The 23122-nt window shown below is 36.3% G+C and overlaps 2 pseudogenes; both read left to right on the forward strand.

Moving 5' to 3' along the window:
* The first annotated feature begins 269 nt into the window (after positions 1–269).
* LOC120118690 lies at positions 270–17454 on the forward strand (annotated as a pseudogene).
* A 573-nt stretch (positions 17455–18027) lies between these two features.
* Positions 18028–22908, forward strand: LOC120118789 (annotated as a pseudogene).
* The last annotated feature ends 214 nt before the right edge of the window (positions 22909–23122 follow it).

A 23122-nucleotide genomic window follows, 5' to 3' on the forward strand; every position in this document is an offset into this window, starting at 1 on the left:
AGTGCAGAATACTTGGTTTCTCTCTGCTTTCTGCATGTTTTGCTTAAGTTCTTGCTTTGTTTTATCAGACCCGGATGCAGTTTCATAGTGTTAATTAATGATCCATTTTAGTAATCTTAATTTGATTCAAAATTTCATCTTTGTATATTATTGATGGGATCTTGTAGATGGTCAAATTTTAGTATCTGATATGATCGTTAGCGGAGACGGTCTAGCGGTTGTTTAACTTCATGGAATTAGAGATAAATGATATAATGAATTATGTGCAGTGCCTTAGTATTAAGCATTTGATTATCTGTTATTTTGATTTTCTTGATGTGGTTTCAGAAGGAGACCTGGAAGCATACAATCTTTTTGTCATTCCAAAGCCTTGGAGTAGTTTATGGTCGCCTGAGTACTGCTCCTTTATATTTCTTTACTTCAATCCCTACACAGGAATTCAAATCCGATGAGAGTGCATACGAGTACTTGTCGTTTATCTTTTGGACGTTGATGAATTTTAACTTGGATGATAACTTGCAGGTGGTACTTTTGCTTTGTACTCACTATTGTGCAGGCACGGAAAAGTTGGTCTGCTCCCTAATAACAATAGCGATAACAACGTTATGCAATATGACGATGAAAGTCCTTCCGTAAACAAGGTTGAATCGAGAGCTCGAAGGGTTATCGCTAAACATAAGAGCAGTCATTACTTGATGCTGTTCATGGCCCTGCTCGGCTCTTGCATGTTAATAGCCGATGCAGTTCTTACACCAGCTATTTCTGGTTTGATAAACCTGTTCAAATTCTCTTCTTTTGTGATAGTTTTTCTCACCGAATGGTACTCTGTATTTATGTTTCCTTTTTTTCTATTTTCCTTCACCAGTTTTAGCGGCTTCATCCGGTATTAAAAGATCAATAATAGATGATAAATGTAAGGACCGGCAGTAATAAGTGCAACCTTATATTTGAACCATCCATCAACCTTTAGCTAATAACCTTCCTATGTTGATTTTGCAGATCCCTCTTCCAATGAAAGAGAGGAGTCATCAACGAGAAATATTAAGAGATGTAAGTTTTATGAAACTTGATATATTCGAATTTGATATTTCAAAAAATAATGGTTGAAGGATAATTGACGTCTCTGTTGTACTCTTATTTATTTCAGATGTTCCTGTGCCTGTTGCATGTGCCATATTGGTCTGCCTTTTCACAGTGCAACTGTAACACCCCAAAATACGAGTTAGTGACTAAATTGTAAAACTTCAGAATTTGGTGATTAAAGTAGAATAATTGGATAATTCAATGATTTATCTGGAAGGATTGTTAGTAATTATTAAAAGAATTAAAGGGCAAAATGATCATTTAACCATTAAATGATTAAATTGTGTTATGTTGAGGATATATACGGGGGAAAGGGATAAGAAGAATATCTCTTCTTCTCCTCTTTGTTCTTCCATACGAGAGAAAGCCACAACAAAGGTGAGTTTTCTATTTTCTTGGTTATTTGTTGTTTTAAAAGTTGGGTTATGATCACTAGATGATAATTAAGCTTAAGGAAAGCTTAATTTGTTCTAAAACAAAAAGATGAAGAATTTATAAGAGATTTAAGAAAACGTGTTTTATATGAAATCATGGAAAAGAGTTGATAAGTTGAATTTGAAGTTAAGTTTGACTTGTCATCATGCTAATTAAGGAGTATGAAGTGTTAGAATGATATTTAGAACATATTGAAATTTGAGTATGATTCTTGAATTACATATGAATGATAAGATTTTGAAGTTATAGATGATTTTCATAGATATAAGTTGGTTTAAGTAATGGTAGTTGAGTTTAATGACATGATAGGGGTTTAAAATAGAAGAATTAAGTGAAGAATTGATGATTTTCGGGGTTAAAATACAATTTCTGGGTAGAGGGAACCGATACCCTATGAATGGGAATCGATTCCCCCTCTTGGACAAAAAATTCCAGAATGTCCAGGGGGTATCGATTCCCCTGGGGGGAATCGATTCCCCCCTAAAGGAAAAATGAAATTGGGTTCAATAATTTGGCTTAAGTTGTTAACATCAAGTTTAAGGTTTAGGCTTCTGATAGTTGTTTTGAAATGTTATATTTATGTAGATATTGAGCCTAAACAAGTTCTGGAATAATCAAAGGATTAGAATTGATTCAAATCAAACAAGGCTAAGGTGAGTGTAATTTTAATTGTACTTATATTATTGAACGAACATTGGCTTGCGATGAGCCAATGATGGACTTACTATGGTAAGAAGTGACTCCTAAAATGTTATTTGATATGTGATTCTTATATGTACATGAATACATGATATGCATAAACATAATAGCATGAAACATAAGATATATGATATGATATACATGATTATATGCATATGTGATATATGCTATGAGATATGACCAATGTGAAATGAAATAAGCTATGTGAATATATGAAATGGCATATGAATATGTAATATGATATGAAATATATGGTTACACATACATGTGGTATGTGACAGAAGAGAAAGAACAAGTGATGAGAAATATATTAATAATAAATGCCATAGTATATGATACGAGAGCTATAGGTATAGTTGGCATGCCAAGAGTCGAGGGTATTGTAGTCCTTCGGGACATAGTGGTCCTACGGACATATATAGCAGTCATTCGGGACGAATACTGAACAAATGTTTGGTGCCCCATGAGGGAATTTATACGAGCTGTGGTGATAGCATTAGTGCACAACCTCAATGTACTCACATACCTCTATTCTCAATAATATACATGGGCAACAACAACAACAATTGAAATATAAATTAAAGTGAAAGTGATGCAAAAAGGTTAGTTTCATGTGTGCATGACTTGATTATATATGTCATAGGAAATATATCCATGCATATTGAAATATCATGATCAAATGGTAAGAATGCATATTAATGAATCTACTGTTACATGTGTATTTATTGCCTCACTAAGTCTATGACTTAGCGTGTAAGTGATTTACACGTAGGTACCAAGAAACGTGAAGAGCATGAATAGAAGTGGCAAGGACATTATTATTACTAGAAGATCATATTAGAAGTAATCGACAAAGTATGTATTTTGTTGTGTATAGAGTGTTGGCATGTAATAAGTCGTTAATTATGAGCACTCTGATCGAGTTTGTATTTTGTAGACACTTTTATGTAAATTAAAGTATTTTGTTTTAAACCAAGTTTTAAATTCCCGGGGTTTTTCTTTAAGTGTCAAGGTTTGAAAAATCAATGTGACACCTCAGACTCGTATTCGGGTTGGGTACGGGTTGGGGCGTTATAGTTAATGGCATCAGAGCTAAGGTTTAGTCGATTCTCGGCATAAAATGGAGTCTTAAGTGTTTTATAAGGTATACATGCCAACAAAATAGTGAAAACTTCTGATCTGATGGAATAGTAAGTATACTGTTGTGCTAATAGAACTATATGATTGTATTTTTATAGATGTCCAGACAAGGTAGTTCTAAAAATGAAGTGGGAGATGATATACCCGCTAAAAGCAGTAATTCACCTACCTTGGCCAGGTAGAGTGAAGAACAGACACCCTTTGGAGTGCATGTGAATGATCAAGATGTATTCTTTAGAACTTTAGATGCGGTATTGACGCGTTTTCAACCTCCTGTAACTTCAACTCCAAAAATGAATATTGCGAAAGAGTTGAAGGGATTAGGAGCTCCAGAGTTTGGAGGGGAAGCCGATGAAGGTCCTGTTATTGCGGACCTTTGGCTTAATGACGTGAAGGTCATGCTTACGGGACTTCATTGTTCCGATGCTGAGAAGCTAGATGGAGTAATTTCCTTGTTGAGAGGACAAGCAAGGATCTGGTGGACCAATGTTACATTGAGGATGACTAACGTCCAAGTAACTTGGTCATTGTTTTTAAAAGAATTCAAACATAAGTACATCGGAGATCAATTTGTTCGACAAATGAAGCAAGAGTTCATGAATCTGAAGTAATGGAATCACATTGTATATGAGTACGAGTGTGAATTCAATAAGTTGAGTCGCTTTGCTGCCGAGCTTGTTCCTACTGAAAAGGACGCTTGTGAGTGGTTCGTAGAGGGGTTACGTCCTTGGTTGAAGGAGATGTTGATTGTATTGAATCTATCCTCATTTCAAGAGGTAGTCAATCATGCCAAAGCTTTGGAAAGAGCTCAGAATGAGAGATTTGAAAATTCAAGGACTCAAACAGTCAAGAGAACGGGTACTTCTTCGAGTTCTGCACCGTCAAAAAGAGGCAGAGATGCTGGTTCTCGACCTGAAGCTAGATCGGAGTCAGTGGTATCCTCAGCTAGAGGATCAAATCCGATGAGAAGCAGACAAACTCAATCAGCAGGATCTGGAGCTGGGAGATTTAACCAGAGTCAAGACAGACAATGCCAATATTGTGGAAAGAATCATTCTGGGATATGTAGAAGGATTTCTGGAGCTTGCTTTAGATGTGGGGAGATCGGACATTTTGTTCGGGATTGTCCTAGAGTAGTCGATGAATCTGCACAGCCAGAGAGGTCTATTTTTTACAGGCCAAAGGGGAAGAGGTAGAGGCAGAGGAAGAAATCAGTCAGAGTCCTCTACTCAACAAGAGATACGTTCCACTGCTCGAGTGTATAATCTCAGGACCAATGAGGATCGGGATGACCCAGAGATTATAATATGTACCTTTCTGTTGTTTGATAAACGGGTTATGGTATTGATTTATACGGGTTCTATATATTCATACATTACTAGTAAGTTAGTGAGAGAATTGAACATTCAATTAGAAGCTACTAACAATGAGGTGATAGTGACGAATCCGTTAGGACACAGTGCTCGGGTAAATATGGTGAGTCAAGGGTGTCCCATACAAATTCAGGGAATTGAATTCCCTGCTAATTTGATGAAATTACCTTTTGAAGAATTTGAAGTGATACTGGGAATGGATTGGTTATATCGTTATTATGCTAATGTCGACTGTAGACTGAAAAGAGTAACGTTGAGAAGTCCAGAAGAGGTAAAAATCGTGGTGTTTAGTGAAAGGTGGAATCCATTGGCAAATGTGATCTCAGTGATGACGACAAAGAAGTTACTGTTACAAGGATGTCAAGGGTTCATTGCTAGTGTGTTGGATGGAAGAGCCAAAGACAAAGAGATTGAAGAAATTCCTATCGTTAGAGAGTTCTCTGATGTATTTCCTGCAGAATTGCCAGGTTTACTTCCGAACAGAGAGGTAGAATTTCCAGATTGAGATAATGCCGGGAACAGCGCCCATTGCAATGGCACCATACAGGATGGCTCCAAAAGAGTTACAAGAATTAAAGATTCAATTACAAGAATTGTTGGACAAAGGTTTTATTAGAACAAGTGTATCACCTTGGGGAGCTCCAGTTTTATTTGTTAAGAAGAATGACGGTTCAATGCGTCTCTGCATTGACTACAGACAACTCAATAAAGTGACCATCAAGAACAAGTATCCACTTCCCCGAATTGACGATTTATTTGATCAATTAAAGGGAGCTTCAGTGTTCTCAAAAATTGATTTACGTTCGGGTTATCATCAATTAAAGATTCAAGAGAAAGATATTCCAAAGACGGCGTTTAGAACAAGATATGGTCACTATGAGTTTATCGTAATACCGTTTGGAGTTACGAATGCACCAGTTGCTTTCATGGATCTAATGAACAGAATTTTTCAACCCTATTTGGATCAGTTCGTGGTGGTTTTCATTGATGATACTTTAATATATTCAAAGTCAGAGGAAGAGCATAGTTCTCATTTGAGGATTATCTTGCAGAATTTACGAAACAAGAAGCTTTATGCTAAATTCTCTAAATGTGAATTCTGGTTGAATGAAGTGACATTTCTTGGACATGTAATTTCTGCAGAAGGAGTTCGAGTGGATCCTCAAAAGATTAAAGCTATTCTGGAGTGGGGAGTTCCAAAGAATATGACAGAAGTTTGAAGTTTTCTGGGGTTAGCTGGTTATTATCGAAGGTTTGTTAAAAACTTTTCAATCATAGCATTACCCCTAACTAAACTGTTGAAAAAGGAAGTAAAATTTGTTTGGACTCAAGAATGTCAAGAGAGTTTTGAAAAGTTAAAGAAGATTTTGACAGAAGCTCCAGTGTTAGTCCAACCTGAGTCTGGCAAGGACTTTGTAGTGTATAGTGATGCGTCTCATAATGGCTTGGGATGTGTATTAATGCAAGAAAGCAAGGTGGTGGCCTATGCTTCGAGACAATTAAAACCGTATGAGAAGAATTATCCGACACACGATCTGGATATGGCTGCAGTAGTGTTTGCTCTTAAGATCTGGCGTCACTACTTGTATGGTGAAAAATGCTACTTGTATACGGATCACAAAAGTTTAAAGTACTTGATGACTCATAAAGAGTTAAATTTAAGACAGAGAATATGGGTGGAATTTCTCAAGGATTATGATGTTATGATTGATTTCCATCCCGGAAAGGCAAATGTGGTAGCGGATGCCTTAAGCCGAAAGACGTTTGCAGCCTTACGAGCTATGGATTCTAAACTATCATTAGGTGGAGATGGTGCAATTTGTGCGGAATTGACTATCAAACCATCATGGTTAGATCGAATTAAAGAATTGCAAGCTAAAGATGAAAAGTGTTCAAAGAAGTTGCAGCAAATAAAGAATGGAGAAATGTACAGATTATGAGATGAAAACTAATGGGAACTTATATTATCAAGGGAGGCTAGTGATTCCAGATGTTAATGAATTAAAGAATGATTTATTAATGGAAGCTCATTATAGTCCATTGACGATGCATCCAGGAGGAAACAAAATGTATATGGACCTCAAGAGTCGATATTGGTGGCTGGGAATGAAGAAAGACATTACGGAATTTGTATCAAAATGTTTGATTTGTCAGCAAGTTAAGGCTGAGCATCAGGTTCCGTCGGGATTGTTACAATCAATTTCAATTCCTCAATGGAAATTGGAGAATGTAACAATGGATTTTGTGACGGGGTTGCCTTTAACTCCGAACAAAAGAGATTCAATATGGGTGATTGTAGACAGGTTGACTAAGTCAGCTCATTTTATTCCGGTACAAACTGATTTCTCTATGGATAAATATATTGAGTTGTATATCAGAGAGATTATACGGTTACATGGTGTACCTATTTCTATAGTTTCTTATCGGGATCCTAGATTCACGTCATGATTTTAGAAGTCTTTACATGGATCATTGAGCACAAGACTGAATTTTAGCACAGCGTTTTATCCTCAGACAGATGGTCAGTCTGAGCGAACTATCCAAATTCTGGAGGATATGTTAAGAGCTTGTGTTATTCAATTTAAAGGATCGTGGGAAAAATATTTTCCACTTGCTGAATTTGCATACAATAATAGTTATCAGTCAAGCATCAAAAATGGCTCCCTATGAAGTTTTATATGGGAGAAGATGTCGTACACCCTTGAATTGGTATGAAATTAAAGATCGAGAAGTTATTGGTCCTGAGTTGATTCAGGAAATGGAAGAGAAAGTCAAGTCATTCAGAATAATCTGAAAGTTGCAGCTGATAGACAGAAATCATATGTTGATTTAAAAAGGAAAGAAATTGAGTTTCAAATTGGAGATAAAGTGTTCTTGAAAGTGTCCCCATGGAAGAAAGTATTGAGATTTATACGTAAAGGAAAATTGAGTCCTCGGTTTATTGGACCATATGAAATCGTTAAGAGAGTAGGACCAGTGGCATACCAATTGGCTTTGCCACCTGAAATGGAGAAAATCCATAACGTCTTTCATGTCTCCATGCTTAGGAAATATCGATCTGATCCATCTCATATTGTAACTACCGAAGATATCAAAGTTCAATCAGATTTGACTTATGAGGAAGAACATGTTCAAATATTGGCTCACGAAGTCAAGCAATTAGGAACAAGACTATTCCATTAGTCAAAGTGTTGTAGAGAAATCACAAGGTGGAAGAAGCGACGTGGGAACATGAAGACGACATGAAGATTCAATATCCCCATCTCTTTATACAATGAAAATTCGAGGACGAATTTTCTTAAGGGGGAGAGATTTGTAACATCCCAAAATACGGGTTAGTGACTAAATTGTAAAACTTCAGAATTTGGTGATTAAAGTAGAATAATTGGACAATTCAATGATTTATCTGGAAGGATTGTTAGTAATTATTAAAAGAATTAAAGGGCAAAATGGTCATTTAACCATTAAATGATTAAATTGTATTATGTTGAGGATATATACGGGGGAAAGGGATAAGAAGAATATCTCTTCTTCTCCTATTTGTTCTTCCATACGAGAGAAAGCCACAGCAAAGGTGAGTTTTCTATTTTCTTGGTTATTTGTTGTTTTAAAAGTTGGTTATGATCACTAGATCATAATTAAGCTTAAGGAAAGCATAATTTGTTCTAAAAGAAAAAGATGAAGAAGTTATAAGAGATTTAAGAAAACAAGTTTTTATATGAAATCATGGAAAATAGTTGATAAGTTGAATTTGAAGTTAAATTTGACTTGTCATCATGCTAATTAAGGAGTATGAAGTGTTAGAATGGTATTTATAACATATTGAAATTTGAGTATGATTTTGAATTACATATGAATTATAGGATTTTGAAGTTATAGATGATTTTCATGGATATAAGTTGGTTTAAGTAATGGTAGTTGAGTTTAATGACATGATAGGGGTTTAAAATAAAAGAATTAAGTGAAGAATGATGATTTTCGGGTTAAAATACAATTTCTGGGTAGAGGGAACCGATACCCTATGAATGGGAATTGATTCCCCCTCTTGGACGAAAAATTCCAAAATGTTCAGGGGGTATCGATTCCCCTGGGGGGGAATCGATTCCCCCTAAAGGAAAAATGAAATTGGATTCAATAATCTGGCTTAAGTTGTTAACATCAAGTTTAAGGTTTAGGCTTCTGATAGTTGTTTTGAAATGTTATATTGATGTAGATATTGAGCCTAAACAAGTTCTGGAATAATCAAAGGATTATAATTGATTCAAATCAAACAAGGCTAAGGTGAGTGCAATTTTAATTATACTTATATTATTGAACGAACATTGGCTTGCGATGAGCCAATGATGGAGTTACTATGGTAAGAAGTGACTCCTAAAATGTTATTTGATATGTGATTCTTATATGTACATGAATACATGATATGCATAAACATAAGAGCATGAAACATAAGATATATGATATGATATACATGATTATATGCATATGTGATATATGCTATGAGATATGACCAATGTGAAATGAAATAAGCTATGTGAATATATGAAATGACATATGAATATGCAATATGTGATATGATATGAAATATATGGTTACATATACATGTGGTATGTGACAGAAGAGAAAGATCAAGTGATGAGAAATATATTCATAATAAATGCCCATAGTATATGATACGAGAGTTATAGGTATAGTTGGCATGCTAAGAGTCGAGGGTATTGTAGTATTTCGGGACGTGGTCCTTCGAGATGTAGTGGTCCTACGGGACATATATAGCAGTCCTTCGAGACGAATACTGAACAAATGTTCGGTGCCCCATGAGGGAATTTATACGAGCTGTGGTGACAGCATTAGTGCACAACCTCAATGTACTCACATACCTCTATTCTCAATAATATACATGGGCAACAACAACAACAATTGAAATATAAGTTAAAGTGAAAGTGATGCAAAAAAGATAAGTTTCATGTGTGCATGACTTGATTATATATGTCATAGGAAATATATCCATGCAAATTGAAATATCATGATCAAATGGTAAGAATGCATATTCATGAATCTACTGTTACATGTTTATTTATTGCCTCACTAAGTCTATGACTTAGCGTGTAAGTGATTTACACGTAGGTACCAAGAAACTTGAAGAGCAAGAATAGAAGTGGCAAGGACAGTATTATTACTAGAAGATCATATCAGAAGTAACTGACAAAGTATGTATTTTGTTGTGTATAGAGTGTTGGCATGTAATAAGTCGTTAATTATGAGCACTCTGATCGAGTTTGTATTTTGTGGACTCTTTTATGTAAATTAAAGTATTTTGTTTTAAACCAAGTTTTAAATTCCCTGGGGTTTTTCTTTAAGTGTCAAGGTTTGAAAAGTCAATGTGACACCTCAGACTCGTATTCGGGTTGGGTACGGGTTGGGGTGTTACAACAACGCTACGGAACCCGTAGAATCGGGCTCATATTTGCTCCGATAGCCATAGCATGCCTCTTGTTTATTAGCGGAATGGGTGTATACAATATTTTGCATTATGATCCATATATCATATATGCAATCTCCCCAAAATACATTTACATGTATTTGAAAGGTATTAGCCTCCGTAGCTGGAGGTTATTGGGAAGTCTCACTCTTTGCGTGGCAGGTCAGCATAGGCTCATAATCTGGTTTACTGTTAAGCATAACAAGATAGCTTCTTGTATTATTAGTTTTCAAACTGCATATGCAACATGTTTTCTTTGCAGGATTGGAGGCTATGTATGTGGATCTAGGTCATTTCTCGGGGAAATCGATCAAGGTGCTCGATCTAGTTTATGTCTTAACAAACTGCACTGATAATTCGATTATAGATTGACATAACTTTTCTCGGTTCTCTACTACATATGACATTTTTCTGCGTGATTTACCCTGTTTTAATTGTATGTTACGCGGGTCAAGTTGCGCATTCCTCTCCCATACACTAACCGCAAAGAGCTCACCCGGTCTTTCTGACGAATATAATCACCTTTTTCGATCCGTACCTGGTAAGTTGTTCAGCTGATTTCTACTTCATGCTTTAGATTGGCATTTTTGTTACTAACTGAAGATTGATTGGCAATTGCAGATCATTTTCGGCATGTCTACACGGTCTTGGCTCTATTTGCTTCGGTGATCGGAAGCCAAGCGACAATAACAACGTGTTTTTCCATTGTGAACCAGCGCCTAGCACTTGGTTGCTTCCCCATAGTGAAAGTGATTCATACATCAGATACGATACATGGCCAGGTTTATATACCAGATCTTAACTGGATAGTAATGTTTCTTAGCCTCAGTGTTACAATAGGCTTCCATGATGCCCCGCGAATCGGAAATGCTCTAGGTAAGCTTGTTGCACATATAAGAGTACGGTAAGCGTTCAAAATCCGTATTTACTGTCAAATTTGTAGTATGAAACCAATAGTAAATTTTGTGTACAGGCACGGCTGTGGTCTCTAGCATGCTGGTAACAACTTTTCTAATGTCACTTGTGATTGACCTGTACTGGGAAAAGAACTTGCTAGTGTCTGCTTGCTTCTTACTGTTTTTCAGGTTCATCGAGGCTTTGTATTTATCATGTAACATATTAAATTTTCATAAAGGAACCTGGTATCTGGCTATTCTTTTGGTGCTATCCTTGACTATCATGGTTTCATGGCATTATGGAACTTTGAAGAAATATCAATTTGACTTGGAAAACAAGGTAACTACCGAATGGCTTATGGAACTCAGCTCGGGCCTCGGAGTTTCCAGGGTACCCAAATAGGCTTTGTCTACACCGACATAGTAACTGGAATCTCGGTTTTCTTCTCCCATTTTATCACAAACGTACCCGCCTTTAATCAAGTGCTAATTTTGTGTCATTCAAGTCACTGCCTGAGCCTTTCATTCCTCCGAGTAGGCGTTATCTTATAGGCAGAGTTGGGCCTCGAACTAATAGAATCTACCGATGCATCGTAATATATGGATACCGAGATCATATCAGGGACACAGGTGACTTCGATGAATAGATCATTCGCTCCATTGGAGATTTTATCTGTTGTGGAAGGCGGCTATCGGATAGAGCAAAAACGCAACTGATAATTTGAGAAAATAAAAATTGAAGATAAAAGAGACACAAAATTTACGTGGAAAACCCCTAAATAATATAGGGTAAAAACCACGGGCAACGGTAGAAGAATTTCATTATGAGAAAATAGGAATTACAACTTCTCTGATCTACCAAGGAGAAAACAATGATAATTCTCTCTTGATAAAAAAGAGAAAACAACTCTCAAGAAACTCTCTAAATTCTGTCTAGTATTGGAAGAAAACTAGAATGCTTTGGGATGATTTTGAAGCTAAATGAGCTAGGGTATTTATAGTTGAAGCTTCAGGACTAATTTAAAATACCCTAAATTACAATGACTAAATTATGATTTAACCATTGTCCAAATTCTACAATTGTGTGCTGCCAATTTGCCTAATTAGCCGCCCACATTTTTTATAGCCATAATATTTTAACTTTGAACAATCTCCCACTTGAATATTTGATTGGAAAATCATGTCTTCACACATTCTTTCTACCTTGTACCATCATGTTGCTTACGTCTCTGACATGCCACAAGAGGATTGACACCAGGTAAATTTATCAGCGTTGATCGCCTTCGTCATGAAATCTGATATGTTATCTTTGGTATGAGTCTTCTGCATATCTATTGTCCCTTCTTCCACCTTTTCACAAATGAAATGGTACTGAACTCGTATGTGCTTTGTCCTTGAATGAAATGCTAGATGCAAGGTGCTTTGACTGTCACAAAACAGAGAGATATACTCTTAATTGTGCCCAAGCTCTTCCAATATCATCTTCAACCAAATTGCTTCTTTACTGGCTTGTGTAGCTGCTACATATTCTGCTTCTGTTGTTGACATAACCACAACTGACTATAATTTTGAAACCCAGCTTACAGCTCCACCAGCAATTTTGAACACATATCCTGTAGTAGATTTGCTTTTATCCAAATCCCCTGCATAGTCAGAATCTACATACCTATTGATTAATAAGTTTGATCCTCCGTAATATAATGCAATATTTGAGGTCCCTTTGATATATCTCAGGATCCTCTTTACTATATTCCAATGCTCTTTGCCTGGATTCGCCATGTACCGACTAACTACTCCACTGCTTGTGCAATGTCTGGTCTTGTGCATATCATAACGAACATTAAACTTCCCACTGCTGATGCATATGGTACTCGAGACATATTCATCCTCTCTTCTTCACTGCTAGGACTCATACTAGAGGATAATTTGAAGTTAATAGGAAGAGGGGTAGAAATTGGCTTACAATCTTGCATGCTAAATCATGACAAGATCTTCTTCAAGTAATTCTTTTGTGAAAGGCAAATCTTCCTATTACTTCTGTCTCGGTGAATTTGCATCCCTAGAATCTTGTTTGCTGATCCCAAGTCCTTCATTTCAAATTCCCTAGCAGTTGTGCCTTCAATTCTTCAATATGATCTTTGTTGGGTCCTGCAACCAACATGTCATCCACATACAACAACAATATAACAAAATCGTTATCACCAGACCTCTTAAAATAAGCACAAGGGTCTGCATTAAGTCTATTGTATCCAAGGCACATAATGAAAGAATCAAATCTCTTATACCAACACCTCGGTGCCTGCTTTAGACCGTACAGAGATTTGTTCAACCTGCAAACCAAGTTCTTCTTTTCTTTTTTCTTCAAAACCTTCAGGCTGGAGCATGTAAATCTCTTCTTCAAGATTTCCATGAAGAAAAGTTGTTTTAACATCTAGCTGCTCTAGATGTAAGTTCAATATAACACACATTGCCAAGACTACTCGAACAGTTGTTAGTCGAACCACAGGAGAAAAAATTTCATTGAAATCAATACCTTCTTTTTGAGTATATCATTTGACCACCAGTCTTGCACGATACCTCTTCACTTGATCGTCACCATTTCGCTTGATTTTGAAGACCCATTGTTACCAATTGGCTTCCTTCCTTGTAGTAGTGGCACAAGGTCCCATGTATTATTTTTATGAAGGGCTTCGATTTCTTCTTGCATCGCCATCATCCACAATGAAGCATCTGAGCTGTTTATTGCCTCCTGGTATGTTGATGGCTCACCGTCTTCTGTTAAAAGGCAGTATGCAACATTTTCTTCTATAACATAATCTGAGTGCCAATTGGGACGTCTTCTCACATGATCTGATTGATGAGTTGTTGGAGCTTCAGAACTCTCTGGTTCTTATTCATCATGTGCTGGTTCTACTTTAGAAGAATCTCCTTGTTCAACCTTTTTTTTCATATGTATCTGTGTAGTCTCTAACTTTTTAGCTCTATCATCATCTTATTTTTTTTGTAGCTTATCTTCTACAAAGATAACATCCCTGCTGATGACTACTTTATGGGCAGTGGGATCCCACAAGCGATACCCCTTGACTCCATCAACATACTCCAAGAATTTGCATTTCCTGGATTTTGGATCCAGCTTTGAGATTTCTTGGGAGTTGTACATCACGTACACAATACTTCCAAATATATGGAGGTTTGAATAATCAGCTGGTTTACCAGTCCACATCTCCATTATCTTCAGCTCTATTGCAGTTGATGGAACTCGATTCACCAAATAACAGGCGGTATTGACTGCTTCTGCCCAGAATGATTTTTCTAGGCTTGCATCCCTTAACATTGCTCTTGTTCTTTCTAACAAGGTTCTGTTAATCCGCTCTGCCACTCCATTTTATTAAGGAGTGTTCGCCACTGTGAACTATCTTTTGATGCATTCTTTCCTTCAAAAGTCATCAAATTCTTCGCTTGTGTATTCTTCTCCATTATATGTTCTAAAACACTTGATCTTATTTCCAGAATCAAGTTCCACCCGCGCTTTGAATTTTTTGAAAGTTGAAAATACATCTGACTTCTTCTTAATAGGGTACACCCAGCATCTCCTAGAGTAATCATCAATAAATGAGACAAAGTATTTTGCTCCACCTATGGATGTAACTGGTGCTTACCATACGTCAGAGTGAACCAATTCTAGAACACTTTTGCCTCTAGAATTTGATTTGTTGAATTTCAACCGGTGCTGCTTACTTGTTATGCAATGGTCACACAAAGGAAGTGTTACCTTTGTTAAGCCTGTAAGTAGGTTTTGATCCACAAGGACTTTCATTCCTTGTTCTGACATGTGTCCAAGTTTCTGATGCCATAGTATTACCGAATCTGAACTACATGAGGCAACAGAGGCTTCTGTTTCTACCAAAGTCTCTCCCTTCAGCATGTACAAGTTTGCAGCTATCTTTTCACCTTTCAGCACCACAAGCGCTCCACGGAACACCTTCATGATTCCTTTCCGTGTTTCAATCTTGCTTGCATTATTATCCAACAATCCGTAGGATAATAAATTTTCTTCAAGCCTTTCACGTGCCGCACATCTAGAACAACTTTAATTGTTCTATCATACATATTCAATTTGATGGTTCTCACGCCAATGATCTCTAAGGCATGATCATTGTAACTATACACAGATCCTCCTGAGACAGGTTCATAATGATGAACCATTCTCTTCTTGAGGTCATGTGATATGTTGCTCCCGAATCAATGAGCCATATATCTGCAAATCTTTTTCTGCCTTCCACGGTGGTTGATGCTTCATAACATAGAGCATACTCATCATCTGAAGTGTTTGCGGTATTGCCTTGTGGGTTGGAGTTTTTATTTAGACTCCAACAATCCTTCTTCAAGTGACCCTTCTTTCCACAGTTGTAGCACTTTAAATTCTTCTTGCTCCTCGACTTTGATCTACCATGTTTGTGACTGCTGCTTTGGCCACGTTCTGTTGATCTCTCTCTCATCGTTGTCAATACTTCTGCTTGTTGCAGATTTACTTGTCTGTCTTCCTTGTTCTTGCGCGATTTTCTTCTTGTAGAATAGCAGCTGCAACGTCATCGAAGACTAGACTAGTGACATTATTGTTTGTCAAGTTGATGATGCGTTGATCATACGAATCCGGTAGACTTTGAAATAGAAGTTCAACACGTTCTTGTTCTCCTATTTTACAGCTTAATGATGTAAGCTGAGAAAATAAAGTGTTCAGTGTATTTAAGTGCTCCGTCACTAAAGTAGATTCTGGCATACGGAGAGTGTACAATTTTCTCTTAAGGAAAATTTTATTGTGCAGCGATGTGGCCTCGTACAATTTGGTGAGATGATATCATATCTCCTTAGTTGTCTTCTCCTCCTCAATGCTTGACAATACTTCATCTGCTAATGCTAGATGAAAGTTTTCCATAGCATTCCCGTCCATTTCGATCCATTTGTTGTCATCTGTGAAATCCACCGGCCTTTCACTGATAACTGGTAGACAACCGTCTTTCCTCAGGATGACATTCATCTTCAATTTCCATAATAAAAAATTTCTACCATTAAATTTTTCAATATCAATTTTCGTTGCCATAGCTTCTTTTACGGATAGCTCACACTATTTTACTATCGTGAATAGTTCTCTGGAACCTTTAAAGAATGAGTAATAACTTCTTACTTTCTTATGTTGGGGGATCCACCTTTTGGTGGCAACCACAAAGACAATAAGCAGATATTACATACTCTAATATGGCTCTGATACCAATTGTTGCGGAAAGACAACTATCAGATAGAGCAAAAACGCAACTGATAATTTGAGAAAATAAAAATTGAAGATAAAATAGACACAAAATCTACGTGGAAAACTCCTAAATAATATATGGTAAAAACCACGGGCAACGGTAGAAGAATTTCACTATGAGAAAATAGGAATTACAACTTCTCTCGATTACCAAGGAGAAACCAATGATAATTCTCTCTTGATAAAAAAAAAAACAACTCTCAATAAACTCTCTAAATTCTCTCTAGTATTTGAAGAAAGCTAGAATGCTTTGGGATGATTTTGAAGCTAAATGAGCTATGGTATTTATAGTTGAAGCTTAAGGATTAATTTATAAATATCCTAAATTACAATGACTAAATTATGATTTAATCATTGTCCAAATTCAACAATTGTGTGCTGCCAATTTGCCTAATTAGCCGCCCACATGTTTTTTATAGCCATCGTATTTTGACTTTGAACATTATCTCCATAGAAGAACCCGATGCCGAGTCCTTGGTGGCACCCGAAGGAACAATGATTTTTGATGGAAAACAAGCAGAAGGAGATGGTTTGATACCTTTACATGATAACCAAGGCACAAGCTCAACCATTGCAGCAGCACAAGCGAACGGAAGCTCGACCGTTGACGCCAAAGGAAAGAAGAAGAAGGTACGGTTCATGTTGCCTGTTAATAGCCCGCGACTGCGTGTGTCGGTAAGGGAGGAGCTAAACGAACTAATCGAGGCCAGGGAGAGCGGGACTGCATATTTCTTGGGTCAATCACATCTGGTGGTACGCAATGGCTCCAACTTCCTGAAGCGATTCCTCGTCATGGTGTATGTTTTCCTTGATTAAAATGGTAGAGAGCCCCATGTGGCATTGAACATCCCTCATGCAGCTCTTGTGGAGGTTGCTATGGTGTATACGATATAATTGTAAAGGGCTGAGTACCCATACGTTTGTACAATGTACGTACATCATAGCAGGCGACTGCAGTCGCAATTTGCTATTACTTGTATATAGCAAATAACTGGTGAAAAATAAGAGAAAAACAGTTGCTTCACTCGACATTCAGGGGAATCCGATCGGATTTCAGAGAGATTTCAAATAAATTTATTAGAATTCCATCATACTCATATATACAAAGATTATGAGAAAACAGGGGATTAAGTCGGTAGACCGTATTGTTTAAATACAGTTTATTATAGCTTTTTGTTCAAAAACCGATCTCAGAAGCAGCCCCGTGCCCTCTAGTGACCGACAGAGATCGGGCTGCCACCGCTCAACCCTAAAGGAGATGGACGAGACCTCTGGTATGGAGAAATCTCTCTAAAAGCATGTCTCATCTCAGGCTGTCCAGGCGAACCGTCGATAATTTGCTCCGATTCAAGCTTTATTTTCCGAACTTGGCTGTGAATTGCAACATTACCCATGTCTTCTTTTCCTATGAAATACCTGCTGCTGCTGCTGTTGTTCTTCGACTCCATCTCTGCTGCCTGCTTCAACCTTGACAACGATACTTAACACAAAATTTCACAACCAAATATCTGTTTCTTCAAATCTTTGTATGATTTTCGATGGCGAAAAATGATGAGAGATGTATATATATATATATATACACAGAGAGAGAGAACGAGAAGGAAAAGGATAGAGATGAGGAGGAGACGTATGAAGGCAGGGCAGGCAAAGACGGAAGAAGTTCGGTGGGGAATAAATATCTTTTTTACGCGGATCAATTTGACCATCTTCAAATGTTTCCTCCTTCAACAGAAAAAAAAAAGAGTTTGTTAAATTCCTTACAAGTTCCTGTACTACACTTTGGATTTCATTTTAGTCCCTTGTTTGAAAAATGAGCAAATCAGTTCATTTATATACAAAAATCATTTTCTCACGTCATTTAATCCGAAAAAACATACCCAAGTATACAGAAATTTTAAGAGAGAGATTAATTATTATTTCACTCTTCTCTGTAAAGCACGTGGATTAGTTTGATCATTTTTTAAAATAAGGGATTAAAATGTAAATTCAAAATATAATAATACTTTTACCAAAAACGATGTGGGAAAAAGGTAGATAGGAATATTAATTTAATTGGATGCGTTGGATTTAATGGTATTTTCCCAATTGGTAGTCTCTATACGGAGACGAGGAGATGTCCACCAAAAATTGCCAAACTTGGAATTCTTTTATTTGACTGTGATCTTCTTATTATTTATCAAGACGTGAAGCGATTGAGAAACAAAACTAGTGGTTTAGTCCAATTTAATATTAACATAAATGGACAGTCAAGTTAAATTAAGATCGTGTTTAGATTAGCAACAATATAAGGTGGAGTTGGGCAATGAATAGTGTCAATTTCTGTTGATGTTCAAAACTTCAAAGGGGCTGCTGCGTACCAAATGAAAATTGGAACAAAAGAATCGTATTCTAGGCGGTTAGACTTCTAAGTCGGCCGTTCCATTGTCACCTGGTCAGCATATTGTAAACCACGTTGCATCATACCCCTTGCCCTTTTTCATTGGGTTTATGTTGATTTTAATTAACACTAAATCTAAGTTTAATATCAAATAAAACTCATCAAACGATTTTAATAATAAAAAAGTTATTTTTATTAGAGATCTTAAATTCGAGTAAAACCGTTCATAAAATATGCACGTTATTTAAATATATATATATATATATATATATATATATATATATATATATATATATATATATATATATATAATAGTCTCAAACATAAGACATTTGAATTTTACATAACTCCACCTATAATAATGTATTTAGGCTGCATATCACGTTTATCTTTCATATGCATATCTGTCTTTTATTCCATTTTAATATAATATTGGATATGGTTCAGAAAAATGATATACACGTGTTGCCCATAAACGCTCTTCAAACAACACGTCCCCCAAGCATGCAATAGCAATAGCAATAGCAATACGCACAAATCTTTTGGCCATTTTAGGTTTTCTTTTGAGCCATTTTTGTTCATGCCGCTTTATTATCACTCCAAATTAATTATGCGATGGATGAAACAAAAATCCTTTTATGCTTATTTATATTGATAATTAATATCTCGAATTATTTTATATATAATTATATTCAAAATTATAAGTATATAATATCTTTATCACAATAACTAATCATTATAGTGAGAACGTGTCGGTTTATTTCCTATTTATTTTTTTTATCTATCGTTTTCTATTAATAAAGGAGTAGATAAAAAAAAAGATGGGAGAGATCGGATTTGGCTCTTACATCTTAACCACATACTGATTTAACGATAAAATCTCCTCTAAAAATTGAGGATTGCTAAACGATGGAAACTCTAAATTTGGTTTGAATGGTGATGAACAGAAGGAAATATAAAATCAGCACAATCCCAAAAGCATTGTGTTTCTATTTCTTTTCTCCTTCCTAAATTTCTATGACAACATAAGAGGGGTGTCTGGATTTCATACAGAACTTCCCCCTTGGCCAGCATGTTGGCGTCTCTCATTGAGAAGATACCTATGAAACTGCAGGTTCCTGTGGAGTATATATGGTTCCTCTTATTTCTTATCGCCCTCCTCGCAGTGGCAGGCACTCGCAACGCTACGATGAAAGAGTCTCTTTGTAACATCCTACACTAGTACGACACACAGTCGATCGATAAGAGTGTCACACGGGACCACCGAAGTGATTAACCAAAAATTTTCTTTGACATGTTTCCATAAAATAATATTTACTGGTAGACATTCATAATAAAATAAATAACAACGTTATACAAACAATTTACGCTCGGGAGCTCCCATAAAATAATTAGACAAAATATACATACAATCTTTTAAAACAAGTAATGACTCGAGTATACAAAACAATAAATTTGAATATACATGCCCTCTAAAAGACTCGAGACGTACTGTGCTCTGGATCAAGGTCTAGATCACTGCTGGTCAACAGGCTCCCCTACGATTCTTCATCTAATCTGCGTAAGGAAACAAATTTCAAACACTGAACTAACAAGCCTAGTGCCACGCTAACAACTAAATTATACTAACATAGATCATTTATAACACGCTCAAATAATTGAATAAGAGTGTACAATGAAACTATCTAAATTCCAACATTAGTGAGTATCTTTGCGATACCCACTCTTTATACTATGGTAGATATCATGGTGCGGTTGAGGGATTTTTGCATCTCGGAGCTCACGCACCCCTCTAGTCTATAGAGGATGTGGCCCCTGGAAACTCTACATCGAACACCACATCCGCTGACTAGCCCACCCCTTGCAAGTGTTGGACCTTACGCCCTAACTAGTCAGATTTTAAGGGCCTTGCGCTCTACCTAAGGATATATCCAGGCTGTATCTATACTTTCGACACCCTAAACTAAAGAAAATCGGGTGTTCGAATCATTTCCCCGAGCATCAAACAAGGCTAGTCTTATTTGTCCCTATTTTATTTTGTTTTTACGTTCGATTTACATTTTATTATTGTTCTCACTTGTAGTCTTATTTTGGAGTTATTACAGAATTCTTGGGAAAACCTCACTTGCCTCTGTAATTCTCCTTGCTTAAAAGTCTAAAACATACCCTTGGTATTGATACTAGCCTTACAGTATAGATACCCACTCTGCAGTATTGATATCCCTATTAACTATTTCATCCATTGCAACCCAACTTTAAACACCTTCTCTTGCACTTATTCTAGTGTTTTACCTATTCGATACCATTTATGGTCATACTATGGGTCTAAGGTCTTCTGGGCAACGTTTTGGACAATTTTTGACATTTTAGGAAGGGGTTTCGAAACCTCTAAGGATGGTTTTGAAACCTCTCTGACAGAATGTCATTATGGACAAGGGGTTTCGAAACCAACCCAAGTGTTTCGAAACATTGTAGATTTCATTTTTTTTCACTCGAGAAAACTCTCCAACACACTCTCAAAGTCCATAATTTTCTACCTTGAGGTTTCCCAATTATTATTAAAGTTTTATGTGATCATATGAGTAAAAAATAAGGCTTTATAACATGCTAATAATACTAAAATACAAAATCACCATGGAAATCATCATATCACGCTCTATCTAACTTTCAAGCAACTACTACTTCCTTAATGACCTACAATAAGCATAAAAGAGTTATAAGTGTGGATACCTTGTGTTCTTGGCTAAATGCAAAGCTCTAATCACTTTAATGGAGCTTTCTCTTTTCCATTAACTTTTGAAGTTTCTCCTACCTCTTTCACTATTCAATGTTAAGAAAATGAAATTTTAAATGAACCAAAATGATGTAAATAAGATTGTAAACATTTCTTAAAACTTAAAGCTATCAAAGAAACTTGGAATCAAATTCTATTGAGCCTCCCCAAAAACCCATTTTAAAACTATGGTAAAAACTTACAAAATAAGTCTTATATTAAAGTTTGAAGAATGGTTATTCAAAATCTTACCTTAGTTTAACCAAAATGAAATGAAATGCTTAGAAAACAAGATAGATTTGAGATGGAAGAGGAAGAGAAATGAAAAATGCTAGAAGGAATAATGAGAATAGTATTTGGTAAGATTTTAGGGGCTTTGGTTCACGTGAATCTAATATAAAATGAGGGGGGAATTTTCATCTTCAACAAATTGGGTAAACTACACTTTAGGTCTTTACATTTTCAACCCTAATAATTTCACCACCTTCTATAAACTTCTTGGGCCAACTCAGCCCAATTCCAATTAAACTTGGTCCAAACCATCTTAATACATCTTTTGGGCTCTAAAATGGGTCTCGGGTTGACCCCAACTATTGATATGGGTTTCGGGGTGTTACACTCTCATTTAGTTGTTAGGTAATTTATTTCCTGTTTGTTTAGTTGGTTATATTAACGGATTAAAAGTTTTCAATTTTTTCTTTGAATAGATGTATCCCGTATCGATATAAGAAAACGAACGAAATAGATTCGAATGATGAAATGATCGAAGTACTTGTGATCAATGCACAAAATGGGAAAGATGTGTTATTCCCCAAAGGTGGCTGGGAACATGATGAATCCATGGAAGAGGCAACCGTTCGAGAGACGCTCAAAGAAGTCGGTGTTGTCGACAATATTGAAGTTAATGTATCTTATATAAATTCTTCATTTACAACATTTCTTGTTATTCCTCAATTTTAACCCCTACAATTTGGATGTACTTCGTTTTAATAGGGCAAACTAGGGAAGTGGTAGTATGAGAGCAAGAGACAAGTATTGTCCATGAAGGCCACATGTTTCCTATGCTTGTCTAGTAAGAATTTGACCTTTGGCCTGAGAAAAACATCTGGACAAGGAAATGGGTATGTAAGAAATGCTAGGTTGTGATCGCAATTGTTGGACAAACAAGCATTACACCGAACATTTTAAATTAATTTGAATCTAATTGTATACTTAGGTAACAATATCTAAAGGTCGAGAAGAATGCCCCTATTTGTGGATGAGGGAAGCTTTAGAAGAGTTGGTTTCCCGCCAGCAAATGCAGCATCGGACACATGAGGAAGTTGATCGAACAAATTGTAAGTGACCAACTTTCTATTTTATATAGTAAACATGCATGGGGTGGTGTTTGTTTCATTGAATTTGTGAGATATATAACTCAACCTAGCATGATCAACGTCATTGTTGCATAATAAAAGCTGCTTTCATTTCAGGATATATGTGCAAACAATCAAACATCTTTCTCTTTTATTTTATTTTTTGTAAGTACAAATTGTATTCATTCTTTGAGTTTGATAGAA

Source organism: Hibiscus syriacus, unplaced genomic scaffold (assembly GCF_006381635.1).
Source record: "Hibiscus syriacus cultivar Baekdansim isolate YM2019G1 unplaced genomic scaffold, ASM638163v2 tig00110328_pilon, whole genome shotgun sequence".
In the NCBI taxonomy this organism is placed as follows: Eukaryota; Viridiplantae; Streptophyta; class Magnoliopsida; order Malvales; family Malvaceae; genus Hibiscus; species Hibiscus syriacus.